Genomic DNA, 6,699 nt, shown 5'->3' on the forward strand with positions numbered 1-6,699 from the left:
TGAAAATATAAAAACATATACAAATATTTTTTAAAAAGAAAGAATAAAACAATGGTCATTCAACTAAATATGCCTTAAAGAAGGTAGAAAGACAAGTTACGAGCTGGAAAAAATATTTGCCTTATGCATTAAAAATTAAAACAAATATATAAAGAACTCCTACAAATCAATAATAATAATAAAGCACCAAAAAACCCACAGAAAAATTGGCAAGAGACATGAACAAATATTTCACAAGAAACTCATATGCCAATAAACTGATGAAGAGATGGTCAGCCCAGCCAGCATGGCTCAGTGGTTGAGTATCAACCTATGAACCAGGAGGTCATGTTTCAATTCCCAGTCAGGGCACAAGGTCCACCCCCACCCCCACCCCATCCCAGGTTTTAGACTCAAACCCCAGTGCAGGAGGCAGCCTATCAGTGATTCTCTCTCATCATTGATGTTTCTATCCCTCTCTCCCTCCCCCTTCCTCTCTGAAATCAATTAAAAATATTGAAAAAAAGAGATGTTCAATGTCAGGGCTCAGAGACATAGAAATCAAGAATCCAAAGATACCAGTTTATATCCGTTCAATTGGCAAAAAATAAAATAAAATAAAAAGTCTGCCCGCCGAAACCGGTTTGGCTCAGTGGATAGAGTGTCGGCCTGTGGACTGAAAGGTCCCAGGTTCGATTCCGGTCAAGGGCATGTACCTGGGTTGCGGGCACCTCCCCAGTAGGAGATGTGCAGGAGGCAGCCGATCGATGTTTCTCTCTCATCGATGTTTCTAGCTCTCAATCTCTCTCCCTTCCTCTCTGTAAAAAATCAATAAAATATATTAAAAAAAAAAAAAGTCTGCCCTATATCAAGTGCTGGCAAAAATGTGGAGCAATTAGAGGTCCTATACACTGCTGCTGGTAGAATGTAACTGGTACAACCACTTCAGAAAACAGTCAGGCAATAGCAATGAAAGTTGAACGTTTATTTACCTGATGACCCAGCAAACTATCACCCCTAAGTTTATACCACGAAAACCTCTTGCACATGTTCCACAGGAGATGTGTATGGAAATGTTCAGAGCAGTACACCTGCAACAGCTAAAACCTGGAAACAACTAAGTGTCCATCCGTGAAGATCAGGTGACAAACTGTGGTGTACTTACACCATAGAATGTTAGTAGCAAAAACAAATGACATAAAATCATATGGACGACAAATCTTAGCAAAATTAAATTATATATGTTTCCTCTGAAATATATAGGTACAATAAACCTATATTAAAATGAAAGCAAGGGGATAATGATTATCTGAGGATGAAAATGGGAAGATTGCATGCTTAGATGTATACTTTTTTGTTTCAAACCCCAAGCTTTTGTTTTGAGTGGCTGAGATACAGATGCTTACTACATTCATTAAAAATAGCTTAGAAGCCGAAACCGGTTTGGCTCAGTGGATAGAGCGTCGGCCTGCGGACTGAAAGGTCCCAGGTTCGATTCCGGTCAAGGGCATGTACCTGGGTTGCGGGCATATCCCCAGTAGGAGATGTGCAGGAGGCAGCCGATCGATGTTTCTCTCTCATCGATGTTTCTAACTCTCTATCTCTCTCCCTTCCTCTCTGTAAAAAATCAATAAAATATATTTTAAAAAAAATAGCTTAGTAAATAAATATAAGCAAGTCTGAGGTAAAAATTAAACACAGAAAAGAGACCATTTAATTTATTTCTGTACTCCAAGTGCCAGGCACAAGCCCTGGCATACAATTTCTGCAGGCATGTGTAGAATGAATCAGGGACTTTTCTCTCTAGCCCACCATCCCCTTCCTGTTGGCATCTTAGGCACTTACAACATGTCTGAGGCCAAATTCACCTTCCTTCTTCCCAATTCTGTTTCTCCTAGATTCTCTGGCTCCACTCTGACCCAGGCAGTTAGAAGAAAAACCTGGGAGACTTGCTCCCCCTCAAGCTTCTCTCCCACTGCCCCGCAGCTGCCATGGCTTGCTCTCTCCTCCTTCCTCAAGTCCTCAGAGCCCTCTGGTTGGGACCTTTATGCCTCTCACCTTGATAAGTATTCTTTCCCACTGGCTTTCCCCAACTCTTATCGCTCCTTCTAGTCCACCTCAGAGACAGGTGCAAGATTGAGCTTTCTGAAATACAGTTCTGATCCTGTTTCTTCCACATCTCCATGGATTTCTGGAATAAAGTTCAAGCTCCTTGGGTTGACACTGAAGCTCATCACAATCTGGTCCCTCTCTATCAACCCTATTTGCCAGTGCACCTCCCTTCAATTCCCTCTTTCACCTATACCTCCCTCTCCCCAACCCCTCCCAAAGATTGTAAGTGATGCTCTACTACCACATATCCATCCCATTTCCCCACCTCTATGCCTCAGCTCCACACAGAATCCCCTTCACTTGGCCACCCACCCTCACCTGACCCATATTCTCAAGGCCCCATTTAAATAGTACCTCCAGCCCTAGCTGGTTTGGCTCAGTGGATAGATTGTTGGCCTGCAGACTGAAGGGTTCTGGGTTTGATTCCAGTCAAGGGCACATGCCCGGGTTGTGGTCTCGATCCCCAGTAGGGGGCATGCAGGAGGCAGCTGATCAATGATTCTCTCTCATCATTGATGTTTCCATCTCACTCTCCCTTCCTCTCTGAAATCAATAAAAATATTTTTTTTAAAAAAGTATCTCCAGAACTAGCTGGTTTGGCTCAGTGGACAGATCGTCGGCCTGCAGACTGAAGGGTCCTGGGTTTGATTGCAGTCAAATATATTTTAACCCTTTGAGTGCCAACCAATATCCTAGGAACTATGCTAAAACTGCCAAGGCATTTTTGCTGATTTTACAGCAGTTTAGGAAAAAAATTATGAATCGCAAGTAAATGAAGTTACATATTCAATATCTTCCACAAAATCGTCATCTTCACAGCAAGAATTGACATATTTAGCAATATCATCATCACTAATAAAAGCAGACTTAGAACTGGACACTGCAGGAGGAGCGAGATCGCACTCCCCGGCACTCTAGGGGTTAATAAATAAATAAATAGCACCTCCATGATGCCTTGGTGTGCCCAATTGAAAGAAAATACCCTTTTATCAACTTCCACAGCATTCTGTCTGTCCTCCAGAGTTCTCTATGTTCATCATCAAGCTGAGGGCAAAATCTCCCCCTTACCAGAAGCTGGCATGGTGTAAGGAACAGTCACAAAGATAATAATCCAATCAAATCCAACCCACACTTTCCAGCGAGTGTGTAAACTTTAAATGCTCCCCCTCCCCAACTGGAATTCTTCCCCTAAAATCCTTCTGCCCCCCAGAGCCTTGGCATGGCTCACCAAACCCTCCACACTCAGACCTCTGCCCACCTACCCAGCATCCTCTATCCCACACCGACCCTTTGTTGCTCTAGCCACTGAGCTATGTACAGTGGTCCAGACATGCCAGGTAGCTTCACAGCTTTGCCCACTCCTCTGCCAGGCTACTGCCCCTACTTTCTAAATCCTACTCCTTCATAATTCACCTTGCTATCATCTTCCCGAAGCCTTCCTGAGCTTCTCACCCTCCTTCCTACCCCCTTCCTGGAGTGGTGGTAGTTTTGTCCTGTGAGTCCCCCTCCTCAACGCATATCACACTGACAAAACCTGTCACTGTCTATGGCTTGCTGTCTTTTCTACCAAAAAACCAAGTTCCAGAAGACAGGGCTCTTGTTGCTCCTCACAGTACCCCCCGCACTGAGCATGGGGCTTGACACAAAGGAGGCACCCAGTAAAGATTCATGCAACAAAAGAAATGAAAATTTCCCTGTTCAAATGCAGAAATCATGGCTTATGTCCTTCATCCCATAAAGCATGTCTTAAAGTGCAAACCGTGTAGAAAGCACCCTCTAAGACTGGTTAAACAGGAGAAGTCATTGGCAAGAAGCCACTTGAATTTCTTTGAGAGAGCAATAGCAATCTACTCCCAGGGCTCACTTTCATCCTGGAGATCTCAAATTCTACCCTCCCCAGTCCTCACCTTTTCTATTGAAAACCAGATGAAGAAGGCAGCAATGTAAAGTCCCCATGGCTCTCACCTTTTCTCTCTGGAGAGCTGGCACAAACCGTCCCTTCTTGGTGGCGACACCCGATCCTTAGGAGAAATGACTTGTTCGAGTTCCCATCTTGATAGAAAACGCAAACAACAAAACCCAGGCAAATCTGAAAGGCTTGCTGACTCAGCAACACAAATTTCAAGACACCTTTGCCAACAAGGAAGAAGATGATCAGGTTTTACATTGAGAAACAGCAGTTAGTGAAAATGAATGCACAGATGTTGGGTCCGTGTGACTGGGGACTGGAAACCACCAGATTTACTTTCCGAAACCCTAGGCAGAGCGGACAGTGCGGTAGTCTTCCTCTACCCACTCAAATAATCAAGGGAATGGTCAAAAACAATAATAAAAAAATAAATAAATAAATAAATAAAAATAAATAACCTGAGCCCTTTCACAGAAAAGCCCAAAAGGATTTTATAAGCCAGTCTGCTGTGTACGCATCAAGGAAATCAACACACCGGAGAGGGTTCAAGTTTAGCCACAGGCACACAGCAATGAACGAGAGGCCTAGCTATAGTTACTCCAATGGCTTAAGTTAAAGCCTAATGTTGGCCACCAGAGAGCCCCCCTGCTAGAACTCCAGAGGAGCTGGGACGGCATGCAGAAATATTTTGAGTTTCTGAAGGGTCCAAGCGCCTGTGCACACACTATTTCCACTGCGACCGGCACTTAGGGAAGTGGAACTAGTAGCTGGCTGAGAAAGGCGGGATGAAAGGGTAGCTCCAGAAAAAGTCTTCTAAATCCTCTTCAGTATACATTACGAACCCCGCAAAAGTAACCCAGGGTCTCTGGGAACAGGAGATTCCCGGAAGGCGGACCCCGCTCGGGACAGGAAAGCAGAGTTCGGAGGCAGAGTCCTCTCTAAATTACAGCCCCGCTCCAGCGAGTCGATCACTAGGAGGCAGACCCCGACAGAAACCACACCCTACCCCGCAGCCTGGCGGCAGGGTCACCCGGCTTCCTCCAGGTCCTGTGGGACGAGGTTCGCTCCAACCGACCGGCTCAAACTCCCCGGCTCTGCGCCCCTCCACCTGCTAGCCCTTCGGCTTCCACCCCGGCGTTTACCCTCCCACCCAGCACACAGTCGAAGCTCCCAGCGCCTCCCAATGCCCCCCACGCCAACCTCAGAGCCCCCCAGTCTAGAGACCGGTCCTCCCAAACCCCCTCCTGACCTCGTCCCGGGACGCCCCTCCGGCCCGGCCCAGCCCCCCTTCACTTCCACGCCCGCCCCATTCCGGTCCCAGCACAGTTTGGTCTCCCCCGCGCCCTCGGGACCCCAGCCCTGGCGACCAGCAGGTGGCCTGACCGCCCCCTCTCACCGAGGCTGAGGAGGGCGAGGGGGCAGGAGGAGGGCGCCGCTACCCTCGGGCCTGGGCACAACTCCGGCGGAGGCTCCGATTCTCTGGAGACAGCCTGAGTGAAACTCCGCGTCGCAGCTTCCTTGCGCTCCAGTGCGCATGCTCAGGACGCGGGGCCTTCTGGGTTATGTAGTTCAGTGGGATGGGGGCGGGGCGGGGCGGGGGGCGGAGGCGGGGCAGACGTGTTCAGCTGTATCTATCCTTTCTCCTTAGTCTGTTTGCTCATGACTTGCTCCTTCATTAATTTACTGATTATTTTACATCGTTGTTGTTTTTTTAACATAGTTTTTACTGGTAGATACATAGTTCTAGGCCCTGTGCTGGGTACTGGGGATTAACACGTCAATTGGAAACTTGGTTTCTCTCCTGGAAGAACTTCGAACCTACTAGTAGTTGCGGAAATAGACACAAACACACAATTACAATATAGTGGGATAAATATTATGTTAAAGGAGTGGGAGCATAGAAGGATGCCCCTAATTTGGGGGTTGGGTCAGGAAGACATCACGGAGGGGTGATGCTTGGGTTGGATTTCCAAGCCCACATAAGGGTTTGCCTGATGGACTGCAGGGAACCTCGTGCAAAAGAAGAGAGATGTGAAAGTGCCTGATGCACTCAGCAAGCCGTGAAAGTTCGTTGTGGCCAGGGCAGAGGATTCATGAAGTGGCTGAGGACAGAGAAAATAGATTAGGGTGTGACAGGATATGAGTATGGAGAGAAGGCTGGGTAAGATTATAATGGTCTTTAAATGGCATGCAAGGAATTTAGGCAACTGGAGCCAATGGAAGGATTTTTAGCAGGTCAGCATTCACCTTAGGATACCCTGTGTGGTGGGTGGAGGATAGATTGAAGGGAAAGAGAAAGTAGCAGGGAGACCAGTTTGGAGACTGTTGTTCTAGTCCAGGTCCAAGGTGATGAGGCCTAAATAAGGCTGGTGACTAATCTTTTGAGATCACAGACCTGTTTTCCAAAGCCATGCCCAGAAAAATGCTCAGGTGTCAGTTTTCACACACGTATGCCTACACATTACACACACATTTTTCATGTAGTTTCAGGGGTACAGAGTCCTCTGACTCTTAAACTCTAGTTAAGTATTTTTACGTAATCTAATGTCGCTCATACTTTATCAGGGATTTGAAGAAGACTCAGACTGCTGGGGATAGAGGAAGAGACATCCCCAATCATTCAGTTTAAAAACTTCACTTTATAGAACAGGAAGCCGAGGCCTCGAAAGGGGGAGTAACCCACCCGGAATTGGTGAAGG

The 6,699-nt window shown here is 46.7% G+C and overlaps 1 protein-coding gene across 4 annotated transcripts in view; it reads right to left on the reverse strand.

Annotated features, from left to right (window-relative positions):
• DTX2 (deltex E3 ubiquitin ligase 2) overlaps positions 1–5,530 on the reverse strand; it is a 38,702-nt gene extending 33,172 nt beyond the window's left edge. Inside the window, exons 1-2 of one of the 4 annotated variants that reach the window (XM_081090323.1) lie at positions 5,397–5,530; positions 4,057–4,221 (exon numbers count right to left, since the gene is read on the reverse strand). The gene's annotated coding sequence lies outside the window, so the exon portion shown is untranslated. The remainder of the gene's footprint in view (positions 1–4,056; positions 4,222–5,396) is intronic. The other 3 variants (XM_081090326.1, XM_081090324.1, XM_081090325.1) reach the window with 3 other exon arrangements.
• Between the last annotated feature and the right edge of the window lie 1,169 nt (positions 5,531–6,699).

Source organism: Myotis nattereri, assembly GCF_964212035.1.
Source record: "Myotis nattereri genome assembly, chromosome: 4".
Lineage (NCBI taxonomy): Eukaryota > Metazoa > Chordata > Mammalia > Chiroptera > Vespertilionidae > Myotis > Myotis nattereri.